Source organism: Lipotes vexillifer, unplaced genomic scaffold, assembly GCF_000442215.2.
Source record: "Lipotes vexillifer unplaced genomic scaffold, Lipotes_vexillifer_v1.1 scaffold180, whole genome shotgun sequence".
Classification (NCBI taxonomy): domain Eukaryota; kingdom Metazoa; phylum Chordata; class Mammalia; order Artiodactyla; family Lipotidae; genus Lipotes; species Lipotes vexillifer.
In genome coordinates this window covers 955,623-973,408 of record NW_006796149.1, presented here as the reverse complement: position 1 = coordinate 973,408, position 17,786 = coordinate 955,623, and positions in this window count along the sequence as shown.

The window sequence follows — 17,786 nt, the reverse complement described above, 5'->3', positions numbered from 1 at the left end:
AGACATAGAGAATGGACTTGAGGACATGGGGAGGGGGAAGGGTAAGCTGGGATGAAGTGAGAGAGTGGCATGGACATATATACACTACCAAATGTAAAATAGATAGCTAGTGGGAAGCAGCCACATAGCACAGGGAGATCAGCTCGGTGCTTTGTGACCACCTAGAGGGATGGGATAGGGAGGGTGGGAGGGAGACGCAAGAGGGAGGACATATGGGGATATATGTATACATATAGCTGATTCACTTTGTTGTACAGTAGCAACTAACACACCATTGTAAAGCAATTATACTCCAATAAAGTTGTTAAAAAAAAAAAAAGAATTTCTTCACCATATTTGTATTACTCAAGTCAATCCCAGTTTCTGCAGCCTCTGCTAAGGGGAACTGACCCACCCACAGCTCCTGCTAACAGGGTGGGGCTCCCCTCCTCTCCTGCTCCCTCCCAACCAGCCACCAGCTAATTGGAACAAGACCAGGTACCTGACCATGGATAAGCACTATGTTATGAGGGGGCCTGGGGCACCATCTTTGCTCCCACAGGGAAAAGCTGAACCAATCATGATCTTATTATTAGATTTGAGATAAGAAACAAGTAGAAAGTTGAGCTGTTTACAGTGGATACATAGCTTGAAGATGCGTGAAGGAGAGACAAGAGGGAGAGAAGTTACCTTGAAAGGTCATAAATAGGTCAGTTGACATTATAGGGAAGCAGGATGTAGGCAGTAAGACAAGCTATGAAGTTGACACAAATAGGTAGAATAAAGAGTAGTGTTTTATTTTTTTTATTTGTATGTTTTTAACATTATTTATTTATTTTGACTGCGCCAGGTCTTCGTTGTGGCACGTGGGATCTTCGTTGCGGCATGTTTAGTTGCGGCACGCAGGATCTTAGTTGCAGCAGGCATGTGAGATCTAGTTCCCCGACCAGGGATCGAACCTGGGCCCCCTGCATTGTGAGTGTGGAGTCTTAGCCACTGGACCTCCAGGGAAGTCCCAAGAGTAGTGTTTTAGAGTAAAGACTTTGGAGTCTGATAAGAATTTGAATTCTGACAGTTCTACTTAAATGGTATGTGACTTGCACCATTTAATCTTCTGAGCCATAGTTTCCTTATCAGTAACACGTGGATAATAATATATCTGTTACTGAGTTGTAGAAAGAATTTATTGAGGTATTATAGGTAGGGTTCTTAGCACACAGTCTCTGACACATAGAAGCACTAAATAAATGAAGTCTATTATAACTGTTTCTTCCCAAATATATCATATATTTGATATTCTTCCTGTACTATATTTTGAATCTCTGGCATTTAATATATCAGTTAATGAATAAGTAATTAATGTTTGTATATTATGTTCCAGAAGGCTTTTGTATTGAAGTATGGATTTTTTTTATTGACCAGAGTTCTGAAATAACCAAATCAGTTTTCTAACCTGCAACTTTCTTCTACTTATAAGGATAAAAGGAGATTCTACCGAGACTGCTCATTTAATTTGGGGCATATGCAACTTGACTTTTCTCTCCCATAGCCTGTTAAAGTTTTGAACTCACACAATAAAAAGGATTATTAGCTATGAAATGCCAGTTGGCAACTGGGTAGACAGCATTCCCACAGGATTGGAGGTTTCTTACCTTTTTCTCTTAGAAAGGAAGTGCCTAGGATTTTCCCTCTTGCTGGAATGGTACAAAAGGGGGTGGCGGATGGATTTAGTTTTTAGTCATGTCAATTTTCCACCTCTTCGCATCCCCTCCCTACCACATAATTAAGGACCATGTGGCATGTATAAATAGCTTCGGCTGAGAACATCCTCATATCTTTGCCCCTCTCGTCATTGAGCAGGGCCCATAACTGATGTTGCAATTAGAGTACTGATTTAGCTCTGAGAGACACATTGCCGATGATCCGCTGAGGAGGATGGTATTTATATCAGTACTGACTGATGAAGACTTTGTCAACTGTACCTTTGGCAGATCATTTGATAGCATGCTCCTGGGTTAATCTACTTCTCATTATAACCGATGATCCATGATGATGTACTTTCAGAACCACTCATCTTACACAGGGTACCACGATGTGGAACAGATGTACATAAATGCAGACAATTAAGGAAATTCTCAATCCAAAATGTAGAGCCCAACAGAAGAACTGTAGAGGTCAAGGCATTTAGTGATTTACTGGGTCAAGTTTGGTATCATTTGTGCCAAGAGGAATTCACACTTCTGTACTTCAGGTTTAACTGTCTATTTTGACATAAGAGAAAGGAAATGAAAATAGATTGACTAGTTAGGTTTACCATAGAAATGTCAGGCAATTTGAATTTGTCTTTTTTCATTTCTTAGATGTTATGAGTGCTTCAAAATCATAACATATTCTCAGGTCAAGTAAGTAATACAGAATCAGAAATTCTAGGATTATTTGATTAGAGTTAAAAGCCAGTGATTAAATGTCTATTTATTATCTCTCTCTCTCTCTATCTATCTATCTATCTATCTATCTTTCCTTAGTGAAAGATGAGTAGTGGAAACACAGATAGGGAGGTGGCCTCACTCTCTTCCTAACTCTGTCCTTAATGGCTAGGAGGCCCGATGTTATAGTCCTTTAGTAGAAAGCTTCACCTTTGCTCTCTTCTTTGATATGGAGAATTGATTTTTGCAATCCGTTGTGAACAGCTTTGCAAACATAGCTTCATGTCCTTCCTGATTTTCCAGCGACCCCAAGTAGATTACCACCTCTCAGCCTTTCCTACCTAAAAATATTTCTGTTGATCAAACATGCTCCAGGAGTCTAGATGATGTTTCAGTATGGAAAGTCACTGCTCAGTATACACTGAGTCCCTGAGGCAGCAGGGAGGTCCTCTTCCTCTCCTTCTTTTACGGTTCCCTTCTCTAAGGACCAACCTCTTATTCCTCTCTGATTCTGGCTCAGGTGCTCAGCCAGTTAGATGGGCCCATTGGAGGTGGGGGTGCGGGAAGTAGTGGGGATTCTTACTCTTAAGAGAAAGGGCAGAATGAAAATGGCAACTTCTGGTCTAGTCTCAAAGTGAAACAGCTACCAGACTAATTCTTCCCTTACTGGTTTTGACCCACTCGAAGAAAACTTTTGTGTAGTTTTGTGTCTTTCTTCTCTCTGACCACAGACCCACCATATTGTTCTAACTTGTATGGAATAACATGAAGAGAATGAAAAACTCTGGGTTACTATATAATCAAGGCCTTTTCTGTCTTCTATAAACGTCTGCCTCCCTTGTGACTAGTGTCTATGAGCTAAGGACCATCTCTACACTCATCTCAGAAATGTCTATGTAGCCCCTTGGTAGGATAAAAAAAATAAGCAGGAAATCAACATGTGATTTAGGACTTTTATCCAGAATATATAAGAACTTGCAAAACTCAGAACTAAGAAAAAACCTTAATTAAAAAATTGGACAAATAACTTGAAAGGAAACTTTAAAAATATATAAATGCCCAACAAGCACATGAGAAGATGCTCAACACATTAGAGGAATGCAAATTAATACCAAAATGAGATGCTACACACATAAAAGAGTGGCTAAAAATAAAATAAAATAAAATAACAAAAAATAAAACTTGACAATACTGAGTGCTGATGAGGATGCAGAGTAACTCGAACTCTTGTCCATTGCTAGTGGGAATGCAAAATGATATAGCCATTTTAGAAAATAGTTTGGCATTTCTTATAAAATTAAAATACACTTAACATGTGACTCAGTAATCCCACTTTTAGGTGTTTACCTAAGCTAATTGAAAACTTATGTTATACAAAAACCTGTATGCAAATGTTTATAGTAGCTTTGTTCATAAACACCTAAAACTAGAAACAACCCTAATGTCCTTCAACTGGTGAATAGTCCATATGATGAAACCCCACTGAGCAATGAAAGGAACTAACCTGTGATACGTGCAACAGTATGGATGAATCTCAAATGCATTATGCTAAGTCAAACAATCGAGACTTAAAAAGCCAAAAATCATACCATCTGATTCCATTTATATGACATTTGGGAAGAGGCAAAACTACAGAGACAGAAAAGAGATAGTAGTTGTCAGGGGCTGAAGGGGACAACAAAAAACCATAAGGGAACTTTTTGTTTTTATTTTATTCTATTTTTCTTTGCTTTTTGGCCATGCCATGTGGCATGTGGGATCCTAGTTCCCCGACCATGGATCGAACCCATGCCCCCTGTATTGGAAGCATGGAGTCTTAACCACTGGACCGCCAGGCAAGTCCCAAGGGAACTTTTTGAGATGGTTGAAATGCTCTATATCTTCATGGTCATGGTTATATCACTGCATGCATTTGTTAAGACTCATAGGATCGTACACTAAAAGGTGTGAACTTTACTGTATGTAAATTACACCTCAATAATTTAAAAAAAGGAATGCCCATAAATAAAATAAAAGACAAAGATAAATGGGATCAACCATGTCAACTTACTTCTTTAAGAAAACTAAGAAAATTAGACAAACCCTGATATTAAGCAGGGTTGCCAAAACTAGCCAGCGAGAGAGGTGGAGCATGTAGGGTAACAGGCCCATCCAAGGCAGCCTCTCTTAGGTCCCTCTGAGGTTCAGGACTGCAGAGGAAAGTGACAATGACTAAGCGCTAGGAAAATAGCACCTACAAGGAAAGGTTAAAGGAGTTGAGATTACTTTCCCTGGCAACGAGAGGCCAGAAAGATGATTTAATAGCAGTCTTTGAGTTTCCAAGCCTTCTTGACAGTTTGATTACAGTGCCATTTAGCAGGGGTGAACAGCTTCAGTGGTCTTTAGCACATTATAGTGGAATTGTGTCCATGGAATTAATGGTTTCAGTAGACAGGGAAGTCTTCTCTGAAAGGGAAAGTACTTGCATTGTCCTATAGAATGAGAATGTGCCTGAAGGGCACTGAATAGCCATCCGGCTTGGAGCCTCTGTTTCCTCATCTGTAAAATGGGCACAGTGTTACCTACTTATAGTTTTATAGAGAGGATTCAAATCAGATGGCTTATGAAAAGTTCCTGGCCATCCTCCTCTTTCCCAAAGTCATTCTTCTTTTCCTTTCCTAATTGAAAGCTGCAAGCATGAACATTTTGAAGATAATAATATTAAAAAACTAACAATTTATTGTGCTTACTATATGCCAGATACTCTTCTATGCTCTTCATATTTATTAACTCATTTAATCATCTCAGCAAGCTGTGGAAGGTGGTATTATTATTATCTCCATTTTACAGATTTGGACACTGAGGAGCAAGAGAAGGAGTTGCAGTTGTATCTACTTGTTGAAATAAAATGATGCTTTTTGTGGATTTGTCTCTCTCTTGTGTTCTTTTTTCTCTTAGTAGCATTCTTTCATTTATGTTGCCTTTTATACTTGACAAAAGTACTTTCAAAAGACATATTTTAGTTGCAACCATAGGAATTTTGGTGTGAAGCAGTAGTGATGCATATGTATTGTTGAAGTTTAATGGTGATAGTTTCTAGAAAGTTCTAGGAAGATTTAAATGCTGATGTTCTGAATTCCATATTTTAGTTTTTATTTTCTATACCTCTTATGAAATTCCCTCTTTTCTTTCTTTATTCTTACTGACACTTCAAGGCCCAGGTGAAGGTCCCACCTCCCTATTCAGTGACATTTATGAAGTGCTTGCCATGTGCTGGGCATCAGCTTTTCTTCTCTGACACCTGAGGGAGTGTACTACCACCTGTCTTCACAGCGAGACTGCAAAGATGAATGGACCCTGCCTCTGAGGAATTTACTGTCTAGTTGGAGAGTGGACAGTTGCATGACTTACTTGATAGCACAGTATGATAACTGCAAAAGTGGGCAACTGCAGGTTCAAATGGAGACAGTGAATGAGTCCAGGGACCCACTCATTCTCCTGAAATAGGAAGAGCAGGGAAGAGGAGAGTGAAAGATGAGACAGAAGAGAGAAGATGAAGAATAGTCACCTGCCAAGAATAAGGGCATTGGGGATGGAGTTGGGGGCCTGAAGAAGTAAGGCCGTTTTTAGGGACAGTTACCATGCAGAATAGAAAAGGAGTCAACTCAGAATGAGTTAAAACAATGATTCTCAACCTGGTGCACAGTAGACCACCTGTATTTAAAAAAATACCAGTATTTGCTTCCCATCCGAGAGTTTCTGATTCAGTTGATTTGGTTGGTGGGGTTCTACTACTCGTGTTTTTAGAAAGTTCCCAAGTGATTCTAATGTAAACTGGGGCTAAGAAACACTGGAAACAATTGCTGAATAGTGCCGAGAGGCTCATGCCCATCCTGTCTAAGTAAATTTCTCACTATTACTTACTCTCATATTCATTCACTTGTTCATTCAAAAATGTTTATTGAGCACCTACTATGTGTCAGGTGCCTCACTAGACAATGAAAAGGTCTTCTTATTGCATTGATTTTTATTTCCCTCCCATTTTGACACTCATATTGTGGATTAAATCCTTTTCAAAAGTGTAATAGAAGGGGCTTCCCTGGTGGCGCAGTGGTTGAGAGTCCACCTGCCGATGCAGGGGACACAGGTTCGTGCCCTGGTCTGGGAAGATCCCACACGCCATGGAGCGGCTGGGCCCGTGAGCCATGGCCGCTGAGCCTGTGCGTCCAGAGCCTGTGCTCCGCAACGGGAGAGGCCCGCGTACCGCAAAAAAAAAAAAAAAAGTGTAATAGAAGTCAAGATACTTGAACACTTACTATATATTATTGAAATTTTATAATGTCTGCTTGTGGTAACCCTGTCCTTATTATGTCCCACATTTGGGACATATGAGGCACAGAGACGTGAAGTAACTTGCCTAAGGTCACACAGCTAGTAACTGGCAGAGCTGAGAGGCTCCAGAATGTTGTCCTTAACTGCTCTGTTGCACCTACCTCCGTGCTGAGCCCAAAGACAGTGCTTCATAAATGTCTTGAACCCTTAGAAATACTGAAAACACTGTTAGCCAGATAGCTTTAAAATGATGGAGGATATCTTGTCTCAAATGTATGCATTTCACTGGCCAGTTTGCAGTCACAGTGGCCACATCTTGTTGCAGGTGAGGATGAGAAATGCAGTCTGGCTGTGTGTACAGGAGGAAAGGACAAAAGGGTGAGTGAACAACTAGGAAGTCTTTGCTACAGTCTTCTCTGATGTAATACAAGTTTTGAATTTAGTGTAGTCAAATGTGTCACTTTTTTCCTGTGTAAGTTATGCACCTGGTGTCTTATTTTAAAAATACTTCTCTATCATAAGGACATGAAGATTTTATGCTGTATTCTTTTCTAAAAGATACCAAGTTTTGACTTACACATTTAATTTTGGTATATCAATTTTGGTATATGATGTGAGGAAAGGATTACATTTGTTCTCTTTATGTCTGATGTTTTGGAGTTTCATGATACTGCTTTTTGGTATAGCTTTTTTTTTTGTTCTAAAGTCTCTCAACCTGAAGGTTAATGTTCTTTAAACTCTGAGAAAATTTCCTGAGTTCTTTATTTGATAATTTTATGCTCTTTGTTTTTTCTTTCTGGAATTCCTACCAATATTTGAACTGGATTGATCTTTTATATATTCTGTTTTTCCTCTCATATTATTCATCTTTATCTTCTGTTTTGCATTTGTGTATGTGTGTTGTATTTGATTATCATCATTAATTTAATACTAATCACTATCATTTCATGCAGCATATTCTCAGGCCAGCATTGACAAAGGCCATTCAAAAAAATGGATGTCACCATTTTGGCTGATGGTGACAACAAGAGTGCAAGCCACTGGGTGTTCTGGCAAACATGACCCTTGCCTCTCTGAAAACTTAATAGCAGATTCTGGAGGTAAAATCTGATCTGTGTAATTTCAAGTCCAATGTTCATGTACTCATAAACTTTGCTAAGGCCTCTTTTTTGTGCAAAGTGGGTGAGAGAATATTCAGGAAGAGGCAACATAAACTGAGCCAAGGAGGTTGGCAGAGGTCATACTGGGGCTTCACCACTGCTGTCAATCATTCATTCTTTCCTTCACTCCTTGGACATTTGCCAGCCTCATGTGCCACAGGCTTTAAGATTACAGATATTTCTAGTTGTCAGGAGCCCTCCAGTGAAGCCCAGGGTATGGGACATGGAAGGAAAATGGGTTAGGGAAGACAAGATAGACTTTATGATGCTGCTGTTGGGGAAGGGGGAGGGGATAAGTATATGTATATGTGTGTTTGTGTGTGTGTGTATATATATATATTTAATCTTATTTTCCAACTGTTTTATTGGATTTTCAGTTTTAGCAGCCCTATTTTTAATTTCCCCAGAACTCTTTCTTGTTCTCTGTTCTTTTTTTAAAATAGCATTTTGATGCTGTTTTTATAGATGCAATATCTTTTTTAACCTTTCAAAAGATTCGAGTTCTCTTCGGTTTTCTATATTTTCTTTGTTTACTCTGAGATGCCGTTACCTATTTGTTTTTCTTGGTGTCTCTCTATTATTAAAGGTCTGGTCACCTGTAGCACTTCATTCATAATTAAGAGAGAGCTGCTGGAAAGCAGAATGGGAATGCTTCTGACCTGGGTGGGGCTTGCTGTCCAATGGTAGTTGTTTTAGGGTGATTGGCAGGGACTTGGCTCAATGCTGGGAAACTTCCACATGCCAATCTATGGAGGTCTTTTCTCTGCAGCCATTCAGCTTTTCCAGATAAGAAACCTCATAATTCCTGTCTGGAGAAAAAGGGGGCTGGCTACCAGGAAACTGTGTTCAGGCATGTTTGGGTGCATAATGTTCATAGATTAAGTGTTCCAAATACAGGCCTCTTCAATCAATCCCACTCTTTACTGTAATAACAATAGAAATGGCAAACTCTCATCTATAGCTTTCTTTGTGTCAGGCATTAATCTAACTGCTTTACACTGTTATTTATTTTATTAATTCCTTTACCCATTTAATCCTCCCCCCAAAACTTACGATATTATGGAAGAGGAGACTTAGGCACAGGGAAATTAAGTAACTTGCCTGAGATTGCAGAGCTACTAAGTTGTAAAGCCAGGATTTGAACCCAGGTCCTCTGACTGACCATAAGGCCTATGAAATGCTGCCTCCTTGAAAGAAAAATGACATAGGCTGGCATTCGGACAGTGTTATTTTTGAGGGAGCCACAAGACTATAAGCTCCATGCTGGCAGGGATTTTGTCTATTTTACTCACCACTGTTTGCCCAAACTCTAGCACAGATCAAAGCAATAAGTTTTCATGGAATGAAAGAATATATAGTGCCTTTTGTACAGAAATGGCACGTGTCTCTCCTGGGAGTGGGCTCACTAAAGGAAGGGGTGGTACGTGTTCAGTACTGAGGCCTTCTGTGTTTCCTTTGGTTGCTAAAACTCATTTTTCCCTCTTGGCTGGGGAAAGAGAGTAGATCTGAGGTTGCAGGAAAGGTGGTCTAGGGCAGCGGTCCCCAACCTTTTTGGCACCAGGGACCGGTTTCGTGGAAGACAATTTTTCCTGAATGGGGGGTTGGGGCAGGCGGGGGGATGGTTCAGGCTGCAATGCATGCGATGGGGAGCGATGGGGCGCAGCAGATGGAGCTTCACTGGGTCGCCTGCCGCTCACCTCCTGCTGTGCGGCCTGGTTCCTAACAGGCCATGGACCGATAGAGGTCTGCAGCCTGGGGAGTTGGGGATCCATGGTCTACGGCACATTTCTTCAGTTAAATGTCTTCATCTCATTCCATAATTGGTTACCTCGTTCTTTAAGACTGCTACTATTACTTGGGAAGTGAGCTTATGAAATTTTTCTCAATACTGGGTACTATGAACCAACATTCTTCTCATTAGTCATCATCTGAAGCTTGGAGCAACTTCTAGCTACCACCATTCCCATTTAAAATCAAAAAGCAAAAAACAAAAAATTCCAAGGTTCAATTTTGATATTGTTGTGTGTGAATGAATGCTACTACCATTCTTTTCCTTACAAAATGGCTCTAATTTTACAATGATTATACAAAGCATGAACTTCCTGAAATGGAGTGACCTGAAGGCAATGGCCATACACATGCTTCACATGCTTAAATGAAAAAAAAAAAAAGGGTCTTAATGTCAAGGATTTATTGCTGTTTTGACAATGTACTTATATCTTCCACTGAAATGTTTTTGTAAAAATGGGCCCATGCATAATCAGGATCTGAAGCTTTATTGCCAATGTCACTAATATTTATTGTAGTTGTGGAGCAGAAATGATTACCTTTTAATTTGGACTGCTTGTTTGCAATTCCAGACTTCTCAATGGCTTATGGTTAAGGAAAATACTTTTGGTGGATTTTTCGTGTTTTAGGAGGATAGCTATCTTAGTCCGTTCAGGCTATCATAATAGAATACCAAAGACTGGGTGGCTTATAACAACAGAAATTTACTTCTCACAGTTCTGGAGGCTGGAAGTCCAGGATCAAGTCACCAGCAGATTTGGTAACTGGTGGGAGCCCGCTTCCTGGTTTATAGATTACTGTCTTCTCACTGTCCTCACATGGCAGGAGGAACAAGAATGCTCTCTGGGATCCATTTTATTTTATTTATTTATTTTGAAGTATAGTTGATTTACAATGTTGTGTTAGTTTCAGATGTACAGCAAAGTGATTCAGTTATACATATATATCTATATTTCTTCAGATTCTTTTCCCTTATAGGTTATTACAAAATATTGAGTATAGTTCCCTGTGCTATACCATAGGTCCTTGTTGGGATCCGTTTTATATGGGCACTAATTCCACTCATGAAGATTCTATCCTCATGACCTAATCACCTCCTAAAAGCCCTACATCCTAATGCCATCACATTGCAGGTTAGAATTTCAGCATATGAATTGGGGGGGGGGTGGATACAAATATTCAGTTCATAACAGTGGCTCTGATGATAGGGCTTTTTTTTTGGTTTGTTTTGTTTAATTAAAGAAAGCAATTCTCTGGAAGAAAACTGTGATACAAATGGGAAAACAAAAAATTGCTTGAAAGTAATCAGCAGCTATCAGGAATTGCTTGATTAAAAATCACAGAAACCCATTTGATCTATGTTAAGCAAAATAGAAACATTTATAGAAAATTATGGAAGCCTAATATAGGAGAGTACAAAGGTTGATTGGAACCAGGACTGGAAAGTCAGAGCCTGAGATCTCCCTCCCTCCCTCCCTCCCTCCCTCCCTTCCTTCCTTCCACATACCCCCGCCCCCGACAATGTGCCAAGCACTGTGGATACAGTGGAGAACTAGTCAGATGAGAGCTGTCTTGTTAAAGAGCTTATATTCTTGTAGAAGGAAATTGACAATAAGCAACCCAAAGTCAAACAAAAATAAGATTCTTATTAACAGGGTGACCATAAAATTTGTTGGCCACATTTGAGAGTGAATGAAATGCTAGTAATAGTCATGCTTGACAATAAGCATAAACCTGTCCAGGGTACACCGGAAATATCATGGGCAAAGGACTATGGAGAGGATTAGAAGAGGACCATGTGGTGACAACTGGGAGGCTACTTGAGACAGGTGATAAAAGGTGCTCTTATGTAAGCTGTGACCTGAACGACAGGAAAGAGCTGAGCATTGGAAGATGGCAAGGATGAGCCTCAGGCCGAGAGACCAACTAGTGCAAGGGTTCTCGGGGAGGAGAGAACGTGCAGTACTAGTGTGGCTGGTGTGCAGTGGGAGACTGGTCAGGAATGGGATCAGAGATGCAGGCAGGGGCCATGTGAGGTTGGACCTTCTAAACCTTAATAAGGGGTTTTGCTTTATTCAAAGCATGATGGGAAGCCACTGGAAGGTTTTCAGCAAGGAAATGGCATGACCTGCTTCACCTTTTAAAAAGAACACTCTGTGACGTTATGTAGTTATGGTTTTTAAAAACTTGCTTGCAATTTTTATTGATCTTTGATTTTTTTTAAAGTTCTTTAAAGAACTTTGTATCTTTAAGAGATAGAAACTTATGCAAAATCATAGATCAAATGATATGGTATCTGGGATTTATCTCAAATTAGAGATAGAAATGAAACAGAATTGGCCATGATTGGATACTTGTTGAAGGTGGGCACATGGAGTTTTGATTCACCATCAGTTTTTTTTGTTTGTTTGTTCACTGTTGTCACTATTGTTAATATTGTTACTATTAATATTGTTACAACTGTTTCGAACTTCTGTTTATGTTTGAAAATTTTTTATAGTGAAATGTAAAAAATTTAAAAAGAGGCTCACTCTGGCTGCAGCTGTGTGAAGACTGTATTGTGGAAGAGTAAAGAGCAGGAGAGCCAGTTAGGTCCAGAAGAGTCCAGCTGAGGTATGGTGATGGATGGGGTTAGGTTGGCTATAGGGCAGACAGAGAGAAGTGGATGGGTTTGGGATGCATTTTGTAGCTAGAGCCAACAGGATCTACTGGTAGATGAATTGGGGAGGGGAGGGCAATGAGAGGAAACCAATGGTAACTCTTCAATTTTTAGCATAGCAACTGATTGGATTAAGATGTTATTGACTGGACTTCCCTTGTGGTGCAGTGGTTAGGAATCCGCCTGCCAATGCAGGGGATGCTGGTTCGAGCCCTGGTCTGGGAAGCTCCTACCTGCCGCGGAGCAACTAAGCCCGTGCGCCACAACTACTGAGCCTGCGCTCTAGAGCCCACAAGCCACAACTACTGAAGCCCGCGTGCCTAGAGCCCGTGCTCCACAACAGGAGAAGCCACCTCAGTGAGACGCCCATGCACTGCAACGAAGGGTAGCCCCCGCTCGCCACAACTAGAAAGTGCCCACGCACAGCAACAAAGACCCAACGCAGCCATGAATAAATAAATGAATGAATGAATAAATAAATAAATAAGATGTTATTGACCAAGATAGAGAAGACATAGGAGGAACATGTTGGGGTAGGGAGGGAGGAACGTTCTCTTTCGACCACGTTAATGTGCCTTTTAGACATTGATGTGGAAACGTCAGTAGGCAAGGCTGGAGCTGGGAGGAGAGGACAGGGATGTTGTATAAGACACCTCTTATGAGTTATTTCTGGTGCTCTCTGCCTCACCTGACCCAGGAACCTTTGCGTTTTTGTTCTGCCTCTGTTGTTGGTTCTGTGTGGGCTCCCACTGACTTTTTGTGGGTGCAACCTGACGAAGTCCTGTTTCTCAGGTGCCTATCGTCTTCCATCCTGGGGATTCCCTGTTGATGCAGACCTGCTCAGTGCCTTTGTAGAAGCAATTAGGAAGTGAGGAGGAGTCTGTCCTCCATGGAGTAAACCTCTGGCCATTGGGGAATGGGAGGGAGGAAATAAATTCTTCCCTCTTTGTCTCTGTGAAAGCCAGTTCTAAGATGTCATCATTCATGTGGCCTCTTGGAAGCTGATCCTGGGAGATGAAGCAATCAATCATGCTTGATCCCAAGGGGAAGGCAGATCCATAATGCACAATTATATTTGCTTTCCTACCTTTCGTGATCCACTCTCCTTTCCCTCAATATTTGGAGAGCAAAAGAATAAGGTAGATCCAGTGAAGTTGATGAAGATGAGGCAGCAAGGTAGAAGGTAAGCCAGGAGAAAGCCATGTCATGGAAACTTTGTGAAGTAGGTAATGCTCGTCTTTGCTGAATGCTGCAAACAGCCAAGTAAGAAAAGATTAGGAGAGGGATCCTTAGATTTGGCAAACATGGACATCATTAGAAACCTTGATGAGACCAGTCTTCATGGTGCAATGGGCAAGGAAGTGGACTGAAGAGTATAAGATTAAACATTTTTAAAGTGGAGGAAGTAAACAGAGATAACCCTTTGCTTTGAAGAGGAGCAGAAAATGAAGTGGTTGCTGGAAGAGGATGTGTGGAAAAGGGAGGATCTTCCTTTTTTAAAGATGGGCAATAATTACTGTATATTCATGGGAATAATCCAGGAGAGGGGGCATAATCATGAGAGTGAGAAGCCTGTGGAAGGAAAATAGGGGATATAATTGAGGACTCAAATGAGAGGGCAGGTGGGCATGGGAGGGTTGGAGTTTGAAGAGGGGTGAATATGTACTTTGGAAATGGGAAGGGAAATAAACCAAGGATGTGTAGAGGGGTCACTGGACAGTATTGAGGGCAAATTGAGATTTGTGGCTGCCACAAGTCCACTTGGATTGATGTCTGTCTCTCTCAGAGAACCTGCTTTGTTCTGTTTTTCCTCCCTTTGAAGACTGGCTTTTCTTCTCAGTTTAAGACAAGAAAGAGGAGTTCCGGAATTCTGGTCTCTAGGAGAGGTGCCCTAACAAGAATCTACTCCTGTACTCCTGGTCCCATCAGCTGTGGTAGGGAGCTGGGGTCATGGGTGAGGCACAGTTGTCAAAGAACAGGGCATGGATAAGGCAGGCACCCAGGAGGTGTTTATCCCAACTTTCCTCCCCTTCCGGATGTCCTGCTCATTAGAAGAGCCTGGAGAACAGGTTGGATGCATTTGGCTAAGTTGATTTTTTGGTTTGTTTGTTTCTTGGGGATATCCTTGCTATAGACATAGTGATCATAGTCAGACTGTGTTCTGATTTTAGTCTGGAACATTTGCTTCAGGGAAACATCTTTATTAAACTCAGTCATTTCAAAGATTTTGTGTAGGATGGATAACAAATAGAGATAGAGTGTGTGTGTGCTCTTCCTGTGAGTGGTGTCTTGGTTCTTTCTGGATACAGGAAGATAAATCTTTTCTGTGAGAGAGGAATGTCATGCAGTGATTTGCTCACAGGAGCTGATGAGTTAATGGGCCATTAGGGGAATGTTTTGGGAGTCTCTTTTTAGTTGTCCTCCTGGCAGCATGGGGGCAGAGGAGTTCAGAGCTTAATGAATTAATGTTGTGGCCTTTATTACTACTGGCAAGTCTCTGGGCCATTGTATTGTCCAGGGTTGCCATGTTAGTCCTTCATCCAGGCTGAAAGGTTAGGAGCTCAAGCCTGTAGTCAGATCTGGCTCAGACCCCCACTCTGACATTTACTAGCCGAGTGGCCATAGGACATAATTAATATACACCTTCTGTATGTGGTTCTTGGGAAGAGTAAATGAGCTGTGGTGTATAGAGGATTCAGCGAGGTGCCTGGCACAAAGCAGACATGACACACATAATATTAGTCATAATTTCTAGGGGGACTTATTGGCATAAAGTGCTGCTATTGGATGCCCAGTGCAGTGTACGTTCTAGAGAAAAAAGAGAAGGCTATTTGGTGAATGAGGTGAGACTGGGGAATAGAAGAGCACCAGATGAAACATGGAATTATGGAACTTCAGTTAGTGATGCAGATTTTGTTGCAAATTCCAAGCATACTGCTTGGGCCCTTGGGGAAGTTACGTCTCTGAGTCTCAGTTTCCCATCTCTAATATGAGGTCGTCGTAAGAAATAGATCAATAAAACACTAAGCATAGACCCGACATATAGTAGCTAATTCATTAAAGCACTTTGATGATTAATAGTAGTAGATGGAAATCATTGCTCACATAATAGAGGCAGTGTAGCTGAGTGGGAAAGAGCCACCTCCTGCATTCCTGAAATTGCACCAAGTTAGTAATTATCCACTTTACAAGGGCAGAGGCTGACCCTGCCCAAATCTCAATTCTGATTATTCAACAAAGTTTGTTACATTTGACATGACAAGGGCCTCTTTCAAACATACTAAGTTATTAATAATCTTGGACAAGAATCTTTGACACCCCATCTTTCATTTTGCTGTGGACATCACACCCTTCTGTTAAAAGCAGTATATATTAAATCTCATTTTAAAAAATGACATTTTTTAAACTCTGTTGAATTCGATCACTGAGGCCTTGGTAAAATCCTTGTTCTGGAGTTTGTTCAAAGTTCATGGGAACAGCATTACAATGTACTATTCTTGCCAAAATTGCTTAAGAGGAATTGAATCACAAGGAAGCAATCAGATTAACTCAGAACATGGGACTTCTATAAGACAACTGCCCCAGAGTCTTCAAAAAACTTGAAAAGCAAAACAAAACAAAAAAAGCAGGACTGGAGGTAGGTAGAATTAGATTTTAAAACACTTAAATATACATGATAACTAAATGCAACGCATGAACCTTGAATGAACGTGGATGTCCCTCTCCCTGCCCAAAAATCCAACTGTAAAGCGCATTATGGGACAACTGGGAACATTTGATTATGGATTGTATAGTAGATAATGTCATTGAACCAATGGTAAATTCCTTTGGGATGACAAGGTATTGTGGCTATGTAGGATAATATCCTTGTTTTTGTAGGAGATACAAGTTTAAATATTCAGGGGGAAAGTATGATCTCTGCAATTTACTTTCAAATGGTTTAGTAAGAAAATATATAAATATTCGTAAGTGTATAGATATATTAAGAGAAAGAAAATAAATATTCTTTGGAACATTTGGAACATGGAAAATGCTAACATCCAGTTAGCCTATATGAAAAGTTTATAGGTGTTCATTAAACTGTACTTTCAACTTTCCTGTAAGCTTGAGAATTTTCAAAATAAAACATTGGAGGAAAAATTTCATGGAAGAAAACCAACTGGCCAGTCTACATGTCTTCTTTCTGTGAACATTCAGTGAGGAACCTTCAATGCAGCCTCATAAAGACTCAGGGCTCCCACCAGAGGTAAAAGGTAGGGTGGTATTCAAACCCTTGGCCAAGCCTCACCTGGCAAATACTCATTCTTTACAATCCTGCACTTGAAAATCTGGATTAGGAGATAGGTGTGGAGAGAGGGCTTGCTCAGAAAAATGAAACAATAAAACAAACATGCATTTGAGAGAGCAACCATTAAAAAAAAACCCTAAGGAAGTAAAAGTCCCTTCAGTTTTTACAAGGCATTTGACCCATTAAGCATCTGTGTAAACTTGGTAGGAATCATGTCCTCCTAGGGGAAGAATCAGAATTCCAGGGTGAAAAGTATCCTTAAGTTTTCACCTTGAATCTCTGGGGAGAAATTAATATAATCATGTTATATTAATTATATATCTCAGGGAGAAGGAATTTCTTTTCAAGAATGGCTTTATTAAAGACAGATGAGTCCTGGGGTCCTTCTCCTTGGAGCCTAAATACCATGTTCTGAAGCAGTTTGATATCTTAATGACTTGACTCCTTCACGTATCCACTGGTGTCAAATTTAACACCAACCACACAAAATGTTGGGGGCGAAAAGTAGTCCAGTAAACAAACTTATTAATAGAAATGAAATCCCACAGGGAACACAGACACACTCAAGTCAGTGAGATATTAAATTCCTGTGATAAGTTAACATGGATTAAGCAAAACTTTTTATAGTGCAAGTTCTTCGTATCAAATTTTGAAGAACAGCAACATCTAATAATATAATTATTTATATTAACAATTTCTACTAGTTTGCAAATAATGCTAAAGGGATATGTTGAAGGAAAACACTGATTTATTCAATAAATAGTTGTTGGACACCCATTCTTTTCCTAATTTGGGAATAAAACCAGGGACATACCTTCCTGGAATTCACTCTGTGGATGACGTAGACTTAAATTATTACGTGATGAGTTACAATAGCAGGTAATGCTATATAAGAGTAGTTTGTAGATGTGACATCTGGAGTAGCTTAGATTTTGTGAACATTAATAATTGCAGAAGAAAATTATCAAATGTAGAACTATTTTTTAATATATTTAAAGTTTTTTTTAAAAAAATTCTTCATTATACAAAGGTTTTGTGAAGGCTTAAAGATCACCTTTTTTTTTTTTTTTTGCGGTACGCAGGCCTCTCCCTGTTGTGGCCTTTCCCGTTGCAGAGCACAGGCTCCAGATGCGCAGGCTCAGTGGCCATGGCTCACGGGCCCAGCCGCTCCGCCG